General features: G+C 47.1%; 1 long non-coding RNA gene across 1 annotated transcript in view; it reads left to right on the forward strand.

Annotated features, from left to right (window-relative positions):
• Window positions 1-8,207: 8,207 nt before the first annotated feature.
• LOC144737576 (uncharacterized) overlaps window positions 8,208-12,958 on the forward strand; it is a 49,934-nt gene continuing 45,183 nt past the window's right edge. Inside the window, exons 1-2 of the long non-coding RNA XR_013589035.1 lie at window positions 8,208-8,279; window positions 9,477-9,629. This is a non-coding gene — a long non-coding RNA (uncharacterized LOC144737576). The remainder of the gene's footprint in view (window positions 8,280-9,476; window positions 9,630-12,958) is intronic.

Consider the following 12,958-nt stretch of genomic DNA (forward strand, 5'->3'; position numbering starts at 1 on the left):
CGATGGGTGGTGGTGACTATTGTGAAGGGTCTGTCTTTTTGTCACATCCCTCTACCTCCCTCACTCCCCTGGGTGTGTCTCCTTGTCACACTCACCCGTCACCTACACTCAATCACCTGGGTCTCACCTCTCATCCCACACTCACTCACCTAGGTATGTCTCACTCTCACACTCACCTCTCATCCCACACTCACTCACCTGGGTTGTCTCACTGTTACACTCACCTCTCATCCCACACTCACTCACCTGGGTTGTCTCACTGTTACACTCACCTCTCTACCTACACTCACTCACCTGAATCTGTCTCACTGTCACACTCACCTGGGTCTGTCTCACTGTCACACTCACCTCTCTACCACACTCACTCACCTGGGTCTGTCTCACTGTCACACTCACCTCTCTAGACACTCACTCACCTGGGTCTGTCTCACTGTCACACTCACCTGGGTCTGTCTCACTGTCACACTCACCTCTCTACCACACTCACTCACCTGGGTCTGTCTCACTGTCACATTCACCTCTCTACCACACTCACTCACCTGGGTCTGTCTCACTGTCACACTCACCTCTCTACCACACTCACTCACCTGGGTCTGTCTCACTGTCGCACTCACCTCTCTACCACACTCACTCCCCTGGGTCTGTCTCACTGTCACACTCACCTCTCTACCACACTCACTCACCTGGGTCTGTCTCACTGTCACATTCACCTCTCTACCACACTCACTCACCTGGGTCTGTCTCACTGTCACACTCACCTCTCTACCACACTCACTCACCTGGGTCTGTCTCACTGTCGCACTCACCTCTCTACCACACTCACTCCCCTGGGTCTGTCTCACTGTCACTCACCTCTCTACCACACTCACTCACCTGGGTCTGTCTCACTGTCACACTCACCTCTCTACCACACTCACTCACCTGGGTCTGTCTCACTGTCACACTCACCTCTCTACCACACTCACTCACCTGGATCTGTCTCACTGTCACACTGACCTCTCTACACACTCACTCTCATGGGTATTTCTCACTGTTACAATCACCTACCAACTCTCACTCACCTGGGTAAGTATCACTGTTACACTGACCTTTCTACCGACTGTGGCATAGTGCATGAAGCCTACCCCGTGAGCTGGAGAGAGTGTGGTCAGACCGGTGTGGGAATGGGTTTTGGGGGAGAACACCACAACCAGGTCTAGGGAAAAGGAGGCTATTTATAGATGGACCTCTCATGGGATTGGCCCAGGGTCCAAACAATGCGCTGTGCAGCCCGAAAAAGGAGAGCCCGAATCGGCAGTGTGGGTGCGCAACTCAAAAGTAGCAGAAGCGGTGGCGGCAGCAGCAGGAGTGGCTGGGCGAGCTCCCACCCTCAAAGAGCGACATGATTCAGGGCCAGGGGATTGTCACTATAATTAGGAGTTGAGTGCTGTCTCCAACTCTACAGAATAGATATCGGACAGGGAAACATTAGGTGACGGTATTGTTATATGTTTCCAGTAGTCGACCTGGGGAGTGAACCAGGGCTGGTGGGACGTCTGGGACCACAAGAGCATGCCAGGAGCGTCAGGAGAAAGGAAGTAAGCAAGCTGTAGCCTGGCACTAGCCGAGAGCGAAGTCTGTTGCCATCGGGTTACCGGGGTGGCCACTTGGGCTGCCCACGGACATCTCCCACTGTCCGAGGACTGGAACTCTGTGAAGCAGAGTTGCATAGGGGAGGGGGAAACCCCTGGAGGAGGAACGTGGGAACTCTGATGCAGAGTTGCGTAGGGGAGGTGGACGACCCCCCCCCTAAAAGCGTCTGTATGTCTCGGGGAAGCGGTAGGGACTGTAGTTGTGAGTGGATGTGTGTGCGTGATCGTGTATTGATTCTTGTTCGGTTGGTGTGTAATATGAGGATATATCCGGCTCACTGACGTATCACAACTCGTCACGATGATTGGCTCTGCCGGTCCTGGTCCATAGCCAATGGGGGAAAGCCTGGGGGCATGGCCTTAACGTGATGGAAAGGTGACAGCTATAAGGATTGGTTCTGCTGGCTTTGGCCTCAGCTAATGGGGAGATGAGTCAGGGGCATGGTCCCGGGAGCTGACGAGGGAGCCTGGAAGATTCGATGCAGACTAACGAGGATTGGCGGAAACGTACCACGTGACCCGGGTATTAAATAGGGGTGGAGACGAACGACACGTGGTCAGAATGGGAACGAACAGAGGAAGGGGGCCACGCGGGAGCGGGGCTTCGAGTTGCCACGTGGCAGTGCGTCTCTCACTGTCTATCTGTCCCTCTCACGTTGCCTATCAGCAGCGTGAAGTAACTGTAACATAAGTTGAATAAAAGACGGATTCCAGAAGTTGTCTCAACGAGCTTTATTACAGATGTTCTTTGTGGTAGCCTGCTCCACGGCTGTAACTTCTCTGCCTGGGGTGGTCGGTATCAGCTCGGGGAATAATAAAAAGCTGACATCCCTAACAGCCAGGACTCTGAGTGGTCGAACACCAGCGCAACTCGATATACCCCAACCGTCAGCCCTTCTGATTAGGCAACTTGACAGTGGGCAACTGAAATGGCAACTTCCAATCAACTAACAGACATAATTAATGTGACTCATATCATTCTGTCTAGATTGGTAATAAATGGCCACTTCGAGTGCTTGCATGGGTGGGATGGTGGAGAGATTGGGGATTGTGTCGGGAGATGGTATTGTTATATGGAGAGGTGAAGTAGTGGAATGTTCTAGAGCAGGGGTCCTCAAACTACGGCCCGCGGGCCACATGCGGCCCACCGAGGGCATTTATCCGGCCCATGGTCACTAATTGGGCTGCGCTTGTGAGCACTAATTGGGCTGCGCTGGTGAGCACTAATTGGGCTGCGCTGGTGAGCACTAATTGGGCTGCGATCTGTGAACAAAACTGCAGGTGTAATTAACTTTTTAATGGCACCCGCACCAGTGTGAGCCTGGGGTAAAAGCGGAGTTCCCCCAATCAGACTGCATTGATGGGCAGTGCAGTCTGTATGTCTCTGTGTGGGCAAAGTTATTGCTGGTATATTGTTTTTGTAGCGCTGTATATATATTGGTATTTTACTAATAGCAATTTTGACTCCCTAGGAAACAATGATGTCAAGAAAGAGAAAAATTTACTCGGAGTGTAGGATATTCAAAAAACAGTGGACTTATGATTATTTTTTCATGCAGTACAAGGAAAGAGCTGTGTGTCTGATATGCCAGAATATAGTGTCTGTGTTCAAAGAATACAATTTACGTCGACACTATGAAACTCAACATAAAGATAAATATGATTGTTTGGTCGGAGAAGTGAGAAAAGATAAAATATAAAAACTGAAAAATACATTAACAACTCAGCAAAATACTTTTGTGAAGCAGAAGCAGCTAAATATTTCATCACTGCGAGCAAGTTTTCAAGTTGCCAAGCTAATAGTGTGCACTGGCAGACCATTCGTTGAGGGAGAATTTGTTAAAGAATGCCTTCTTTCTGTTGCCAAAGAGATGTGTCCAGAGAAGGCCGATTTATTTAGTACAGTGAGTCTTTCAGGACCTACAATTACACGGAGGATTGAAGAAATGGGGGACAATTTCCATCAGCATTTGCAAAACTCCACAAAAAAAACTTTCCTATTTTTCCTTGGCACTCGACGAAAGCAATGATGTTCCTGATTCTGCACAACTTCTAATTTTTATTCGTGGGACGAATGACTATTTCAAAGTCACAGAAGAGCTTGCTGCACTGCAAAGCATCAAAGGAACAACTACAGGAGAGGATATCTATGAAAAGGTTTGCCAAACTGTGAATGGTTTGGAGCTGAACTGGGCTAAACTAGCCAGTGTGACAACTGATGGTGCTCCTAGCATGGTGGGGTCTAAGAAAGGAGTAATTGCTCGCATTAACCAAGAGATGGACAAACATAACCATTCTCATCCAATAGCCATACACTGCCTCATCCACCAACAAGCGCTGTGTAGTAAATCACTGAAGTGGGACTCTGTTATGAAAATTGTGGTATCTTGTGTTAACTTCATTAGAGCTCATGCACTAAACCACAGACAATTTCAGGAATTTCTGTCTGAGCTAAATGTTGACTATGAAGATGTTCTGTACCACACAGAAGTCCGTTGGCTGAGTCGAGGGAGAGTTTTGAAACGTTTCTAGGACTTACTTCCACAGATTACAGCTTTTCTGTTTTCAAAAAACAAAGAAGTACCAGAGCTCAATGATGCAGAATGGAAATGGCACCTTGCCTTTCTGACAAATGTAACAGAGCTACTCAACAGTTTCAATGTGCAACTTCAAGGAAAGGGGAAGCTCATCTGTGATGTGCAATCACATGTCAAAGCATTTGAAGTAAAATTAGGCCTCCTCCTCAAACAAGTGAAGGAGGAAAACTTCTGCCATCTCCCCACAACTCAAAATCTGTTAGCGGAAAAACCATTGGTTGCATTCCCAAACAAAACATGTGTGGATTCACTGGAAAAATTGCAAAAGGAGTTCCAATTTAGATTTAAAGAGCTTCATCTCCATGAACAGGACATACAGCTTTTCCGTAACCCATTTTCTATTGACATTGAAAATGTGGATACAATTTACCAAATGGAACTGGCTGAACTGCAGAATTGTGACTCTCTGAAAGACGCATTCAAGTCAAGCAGCCTTCATAATTTCTATGCATTTCTCCCCTCTGAGACATATCCTCATCTCAGGAACCATGCACTCAAAATGGCAACAATCTTTGGCAGCGCTTATGTCTGTGAACAAACTTTTTCCAGAATGAAACATTTGAAATCTCCAACCAGATCTAGACTAACGGATGCACACTTGCATCACTTGTTACGACTAGCAGTGACAAATATGGAACCGGACATTGACCATCTCATTAGCCAAAAGCAGGCCCATAGTTCCCATTGAAATACTGGCAAGTTTGTTGATTTAACTTTACTTGTTCTTCATTTTAAATATTGTATTTGTTCCCGTTTTGTTTCTTCACTTCAAAATAAGATATATGCAGTGTGCATAGGAATTTGTTCATAGTTTCTTTTAACTATAGTCCGGCCCTCCAACGGTCTGAGGAACAGTGAACTGGCCCCCTGTTTAAAAAGTTTGAGGACCCCTGTTCTAGAGAGATGGTGTCTTGTGATAGTATAGAGACATGATGAGGCTCTATGATGGTGTATTTAATTGGTGATGGTGTGGTGTGATGAGAAAGGTCATGTGGAGAGATGGTGTAGTGATATTTTGGTGTGATGGTGTGGTGACACGGTGTGCTAGTTTTGGAGAGAATGTTGTGTGGTTGACTCCCACTGAGCCCATACACACCTTTGGGGGGCGATGCTTGTAACTTTGGCCTGGGAAAGGGTCCACTTTGTCCATAATGTCCCCCCACGAGATCGACTGGCACGATGACTCCCGGCCTATAAAGAACAGAAAATTAATTCAAAGGACGAGTAATGAATTAGATAACGAAGGACATGGAGTTTCACAGAACTAATTTTAAGATCCACGTAATTACCTCTTACCAAACAACAAGACCTGCTATTGAGAAATATTCATTACATGGCAGTAAAACTTTACAAGTCATGTTTTTGTGGGTATGTTGAGACGATCAATTCCATAAGCTTGAGACCCCAGTTTAAACAAAGATGGCTGAAACTCGTCTAAACCCATTGTCTCTGCCACACTCAATCATTACGTATTCCTATCACCACCAAACTATGTCTCCTAAAAGTAATTGATCAAGGGGCCTTCTTCTCTGCATATTGGCCACGTAATGCAGGTATCTGGGACTTACCCTCATAGTCATCCAAGATCTCCGCCCACTTGATTTGGCTGTCTATGTTGTTGGGAAGGAGTAAATTCTGTTTGAAGTTGGATGGTCTGGGGAGGTTGGAACAACGCTCAGATTTAGCAACAATTTGAATCACTCATCCTCTCACTTATTACATATTTGACAACTCACTGTACCAATCCAATCACTTTCGTGCCTGTTGCTTTCCAGCCCAATCACTTGTTTGTTGCCCACTCATACATGCGTCCGATCACTCATCCACCCACACCAACATGTTTATTCCAACTGCTTATTGCATTAAACATAATCGCCAGACTTAACAATGATATTTAACCTCTAATCCAAACATGCATGTTGATGTACAGCCCATTTGTACTATTCGACTACTTGAAAAAGAAATCCCGATGCCTTGTAATTAAATTATTTGTTGTAACCCGAGCATGACGTCATAGGTCACGTGATGTCAGAGACACCACCAATGTGGTTTTGACATCAGATTGGAGACAGCTATGGCAGCAGCTGGGGTCTGAACTTAAAGGCAGACTCCTCCCCAATGTTGAATAACATTCAATACATGTGATGTAGGGCACACTTGTGCCAGCAATCAGAACACAATAATCGTAGACATGTTATTCATATTCTATGAGATTTAAACAGGTTAGTTATGAATGTTTTATATGCTGACTCGCTTGGGGTCTAAACAATGACAGTCACAGTAACATATCAGGGCATGTCATGTAACCTATCTAAGTCCTAATTTGATTGCAGAAAATCAAAATACCAACATATCAAGAATAATGAAGCTTTAGTGTTTGGTGAAAATGTTAAATAAAAATAAACAACAGTCATCGTCAACAGGGACTCGTTTGTGTCTAAATAACAGTAATAGCAACATATCTAACGGTCTTAATTTTATTGCAGAAAATAAAAATACCAACCAATACAAAATAATGAAGCTTTAGTTTGTGGTCAAAACGTAAAATAAAAATAAACAACAGTCATCGTCAACATGGCCGCTCACCTCCTTGAGGATTCGCTCTCCAAAGGCTTCTGTTGCTGCTCCCTCGTGCGAATTCCTCTCCACTGTCGGCGTAGGCGTGGCTATGACGTAACAGAGGTGATGTCACTACCGCGAGGCTCCGCCCCCACTCGCCCGGCTGCCGCACCACGTGGTGTAGTGCGGGTGGTGCGCGTCGGTGGTGATGATAGTTGATGACGATGATGGGTGTTGATGATAATGGGTCGTAGTGTTGATAGGTGGTTGATGATGGGTGGTGATGGGTGGTGATTATGATGGGTGTGGTAGGTGGTGGTGATTATGATGGGTGGTAGTGATGATGGGTTGTTGGTGCTGATGATGGGTGATGGTGAGTGTTGGTGATGATGAGTGTTGGTGATAATGGTTGGTGATGATGATGGGTGGTGGTTGTGGTTGGTGGTGGTTGGTTATGGTTGGTGGTGTTTGTAGTTGGTGTTGGTTGGTTGTGGTTGGTGGTGGTTGGTGGTGGTTGTGGTTGGTGGAGGTGGTGGTTAGTCGTGGTGGTTGGTGGTGAGTGGTGGTGGGTGGTGGTGGGTGGTTGGTGGTGGTGGGTGGTCGTGGGTGGTGGTGGTGGGTAGTGGGTGATGGTGTATGGTGGGTGGTTGGTGGTGGGTAGTGGTGCGTGTGCAGCAGTAGTTGCTTGCGCACAACCACGTCCACGCCGCCGACGTGTACCACGTCGTCCATTCTTTTGGCCTCCCCCTCCCGATGCGTTCTACGTGGCACGTCGTGCCGTCTTTGAGCCCCGCCCCCCTCCCTCCCGATACGTTCCATTCATTGGCTACCACATTCTGATGAGCTCCGCCCCCCTCTCCTCCCCCCTCAACTTGTTTTTAAGGGATTACATCTTGAATCATTGCCTCACTTGATGCAGCAAATCTGGCTGTGACGGTCCCACCTGATGACGGAGACTTGTGTTGCCTCCGAAACGTCGTGATTTTTATTTTATTTTACTTTCATTAATTTTAATGTTTTACCTACGTGACTTTACCGAAAAAACCTAAGAATATGAATCCTTGCAGTCACGAAAGCTTCAAAGCTAAAATTAAGGGTGGTGGGTGGTGAATGATGGTGGGTAGTGGGTGGTGGGTGATGGTGTGTGGTCGGTGGTGGATGTTTGGGTGGTCGTGCGTGTTGAGTGGTGGTCATGTTGGGTGGTTGGTTGCGGTGATGATGGTTAGTGATGATAATGGATGGTGATGCTGATGATGGTTGGTGATCATGATGATTGGTGGTGGTGATGATGATTGGTGCTGGTGATGATGATTGGTGATGATTATGATGATGATTGGTGCTGGTGATAATTAAGGCGCGGGGTGACGTCACGCGTCTATAAAAGTGCGGGACCCCCCCCCCACCCTCGTCTCGCCCCTCCCCTCACCCCCCAGCAATGGCGGCCGCCTCTGAATCGCCCTCGCGGCCTCCTCCGCCACGCGGATTGACATCGGTGAGGGGAATCCGCCCGTCTCGCTGCTCCTCACCACCCTCACCACCTCGTCAACCTCCCATCACCTCACCTCCATCACCTCACCTCGTCTGCCTCACCCATCACCTCGTCCCCCTCACCCATCACCTCACCTCGTCTCTCCTCACCCATCACCTCACCTCGTCTCTCTCCTCACCCATCAGCTCGCCTCGTCTCTCTCCTCGCCCATCGCCTCGCCTCGCCTCTCTCCTCGCCTCGCCTCTCTCCTCGCCCATCGCCTCGCCTCGTCTCTCTCCTCGCCCATCGCCTCGCCTCGTCTCTCTCCTCGCCCATCGCCTCGCCTCGTCTCTCTCCTCGCCCATCGCCTCGCCTCGTCTCTCTCCTCGCCCATCGCCTCGCCTCGCCTCTCTCCTCGCCCATCGCCTCGCCTCGCCTCTCTCCTCGCCCATCGCCTCGCCTCGCCTCTCTCCTCGCCCATCGCCTCGCCTCGCCTCTCTCCTCGCCCATCGCCTCGCCTCGCCTCTCTCCTCGCCCATCGCCTCGCCTCGCCTCTCTCCTCGCCCATCGCCTCGCCTCTCTCCTCGCCCATCGCCTCGCCTCGCCTCTCTCCTCGCCCATCGCCTCGCCTCTCTCCTCGCCCATCGCCTCGCCTCGCCTCTCTCCTCGCCCATCGCCTCGCCTCGCCTCTCTCCTCGCCCATCGCCTCGCCTCTCTCCTCGCCCATCGCCTCGCCTCTCTCCTCGCCCATCGCCTCGCCTCTCTCCTCGCCCATCGCCTCGCCTCTCTCCTCGCCCATCGCCTCGCCTATCTCCTCGCCCATCGCCTCGCCTCTCTCCTCGCCCATCGCCTCGCCTCTCTCCTCGCCCATCGCCTCGCCTCGCCTCTCTCCTCGCCCATCGCCTCGCCTCGCCTCTCTCCTCGCCCATCGCCTCGCCTCTCTCCTCGCCCATCGCCTCGCCTCTCTCCTCGCCCATCGCCTCGCCTCTCTCCTCGCCCATCGCCTCGCCTCTCTCCTCGCCCATCGCCTCGCCTCTCTCCTCGCCCATCGCCTCGCCTCTCTCCTCGCCCATCGCCTCGCCTCTCTCCTCGCCCATCGCCTCGCCTCTCTCCTCGCCTCGCTCCTCGCCTCTCTCCTCGCCTCTCTCCTCGCCCATCGTCTCGCCTCGTCCATCACCTCGCCTCGTCTATGAGATGTTGACTACCTCGCCTGGTATCCAGGAGGTCGCAGGTGCGATGCCGACCCTGACGCCTGCTGCTGCTGTGTATTTGGAGTCTGCGTCTCTCATCAAGGTCACGGATCTGGGGAACCTCCTCACCCTTCCGTAGCCCGGGGACTGTCTCTACACACAACCACCATGGGAGGTACAGAAGGTAAACAAATCGCTTGCAAAACAATATACACGGATTCTTCATCTTGGTTCTTTCGGTAAAGTCACGTAGAAGGGAAGTAATACAATAATAAAAATAAAACATAATAAAACAATTCTCACGACGTTTCGGCCACAACGCAAGCAGCCGTCCTCAGGCGAAGAATGAGACATTATCAAGCTAGGAGCTTATATAGGTGTAGCGAGGAGGAGCGCCTTAACAAAAGAATGTGCATATGAAGAGGAATTTTAGCATACCAATGGGCAATGCGTAGGAGGGGGGGCGGAGGGGTTTCAAAGTCCCATTATGCCCATGCATTATGCAGGATCAACAGCACCACGGGGGGGCGCAAGGAACAACGTTAATAAAGGAAAGGAATGTTAATGATATGTAGCTGCATTTACCAAACAACCACGTAGAAAACCCAAGTAAAAACTACATAAAAAAAAAACTAAAATATAAACTGATACTTACTATACTCTACAATAAGCTGAGTTACTAACAACAAATAATAAATTACAATTCTACGTCGTAAGAAGTATATAATATACTTCCATCTAAACTTTATTCTCTTAGCATATACAGTACTATATACTGCCATAGATAAACCCAACATTAAATTATATACTGTATTGCTGTAAACAACCCTATACTTTATACATTTTAATATACCACTATGTATTATTCAACTCACCCTAATGTGTATCGAAATGGTTTATTACGTCCTTCCAATGATTGCTAAGCCTGAATCCATCTTCTCGGTTAAAATTGTCTCTGTGTTTGTATATGTGGATCGCCTCATGAACGAATCTCTCATGCTAGCCAGATGGCTTGCAGAGAACCTCCGTCTTGGAGAAGTCAATGTCATGTGAGCCCACTGAGTTGTAACAGTGGTCTGCCACGGCTGAGGTGTTTGTCCTACCGTGTTTTAGATCAGCTTTATGTTCACGAATGCGGTCTGAGACGTGTCGTTTGGTTTCCCCAATGTAACTGCTACCACAGAGGCAACTTAGTTTGTAGACGCCAGGGTACTGTGTCTGGAATCACATCTTTTACAGACGGTACCAGATCACGGATTTTATGTACTGTGTTGAATCGGACCTGGATCTTGTGTTTAATCAGGATTTTGGAGATCTTTTTTGTGACCCCAGCAATGTAGGGTAAGGTGATGGTCTTGAAAGGCTCCTCAACAGGATCCTTCTTAATGGTTGGAGTGATGGCTTTGCGGATTGTATAGTCGGAGTAACCATTAGCCTTAAGAGCTTGGCGTACATGTTTGAGTTCACTGGAAATGTGTTCATGGTCGGAGATGCATTGGGCTCTATGATATAGAGTCTTGAGGGAATTCTTCAGTACATAAAATCCGTGATCTGGTACCGTCTGTAAAAGATGTGATTCCAGACATACAGTACCCTGGCATCTACAAACTAAGTTGCCTCTGTGGTAGCAGTTACATTGGGGAAACCAAACGACACTTCTCAGACCGCATTCGTGAACATAAAGCTGATCTAAAACACGGTAGGACAAACACCTCAGCCGTGGCAGACCACTGTTACAACTCAGTGGGCTCACATGACATTGACTTCTCCAAGACGGAGGTTCTCTGCAAGCCATCTGGCTATCATGAGAGATTCGTTCATGAGGCAATCCACATATACAAACACAGAGACAATTTTAACCGAGAAGATGGATTCAGGCTTAGCAATCATTGGAAGGACGTAATAAACCATTTCGATACACATTAGGGTGAGTTGAATAATACATAGTGTTATATTAAAATGTATAAAGTATAGGGTTGTTTACAGCAATACAGTATATAATTTAATGTTGGGTTTATCTATGGCAGTATATAGTACTGTATATGCTAAGAGAATAAAGTTTAGATGGAAGTATATTATATACTACTTACGACGTAGAATTGTAATTTATTATTTGTTGTTAGTAACTCAGCTTATTGTAGAGTATAGTAAGTATCAGTTTATATTTTAGTTTTTTTTTATGTAGTTTTTACTTTGGTTTTCTACGTGGTTGTTTGGTAAATGCAGCTACATATCATTAACATTCCTTTCCTTTATTAACGTTGTTCCTTGCGCCCCCCCGTGGTGCTGTTGATCCTGCATAATGCATGGGCATAATGGGACTTTGAAACCCCTCCGCCCCCCCCTCCTACGCATTGCCCATTGGTATGCTAAAATTCCTCTTCATATGCACATTCTTTTGTTAAGGCGCTCCTCCTCGCTACACCTATATAAGCTCCTAGCTTGATAATGTCTCATTCTTCGCCTGAGGACGGCTGCTTGCGTTGTGGCCGAAACGTCGTGAGAATTGTTTTATTATGTTTTATTTTTATTATTTTATTACTTCCCTTCTACGTGACTTTACCGAAAGAACCAAGAAGATGAATCCCTGCAGTCACGAAAGCTTTAAATCGAAATATACACGGATACAACTTAAATCTTAATTTAAAGCTTTCGTGACTGCAGGAATTCATACGCTTGGGTCTTTCGGTAAAGTCTCGTAGATAAGATGATTGGTTTTTTACCGTTTTATCTGGCAACAAAACTGACACCTTTTTTACAAGGAGTTATGTTTGCATTGACCACAATACCTGCAGTCGGAATGCAAACAAAAAACACAACTCTGATAATGTATGCACTGTACTTGAAATTGATTGGTCCACACCCGAGACAGCTTTCTTTAGAGCCTAGTCTCGCATGGTGTTGGACCAGATGAGTTCAAAGAAAATAACAAAAAAACTACGACGATCGAAACGTCGGAGTTTTTTTGTTAATTTTCTGCTATTTTCTTTGAACCTATCTACGTGACTTTACCGAAACACCCAAGAATACAAATACAACTTATTGGGTGGTCAGAATTCATCAGCACCAACTTGTATGTTGAACCTCTTTCGCACCGTACGTAGCCAACCGTGCAAATCTGTAGGTCTCTCTGGGTGTCTAAAAATGTGACCCATTGTTACTTAAAAAAATTATGGCAACAAAGTGACACGTGATTATAATTGAATAGATTTTAAGCACTACAACTTTGAATAAAAAGTATTGAATAAATTAACTAAATATTAATTTAAAATGTAAGTACATGGTAATAAAAGCAACAGTTAAAATGTGTTGGATTTAGAAATAGCATGCCAAATGATGAGTTGTATAGTCTAAATAAAATATTTATAAATACTTTTTTTTAACACGCTTTAATGAAATGTACTGTCAGAGCTGCCCCTCCCCTTGCCCCCTTTCCCCATCGCCCCTCTCCTTCCTCATCCTCCGCCCCTTGGCGTGGCTCTCCAAGGCTTGCCATAAAAAATTTCGTTTAAA

The sequence above is a fragment of the Lampetra planeri genome, chromosome 71 (genome assembly GCF_965212315.1).
Source record: "Lampetra planeri chromosome 71, kcLamPlan1.2.h2, whole genome shotgun sequence".
Taxonomy (NCBI): domain Eukaryota; kingdom Metazoa; phylum Chordata; class Hyperoartia; order Petromyzontiformes; family Petromyzontidae; genus Lampetra; species Lampetra planeri.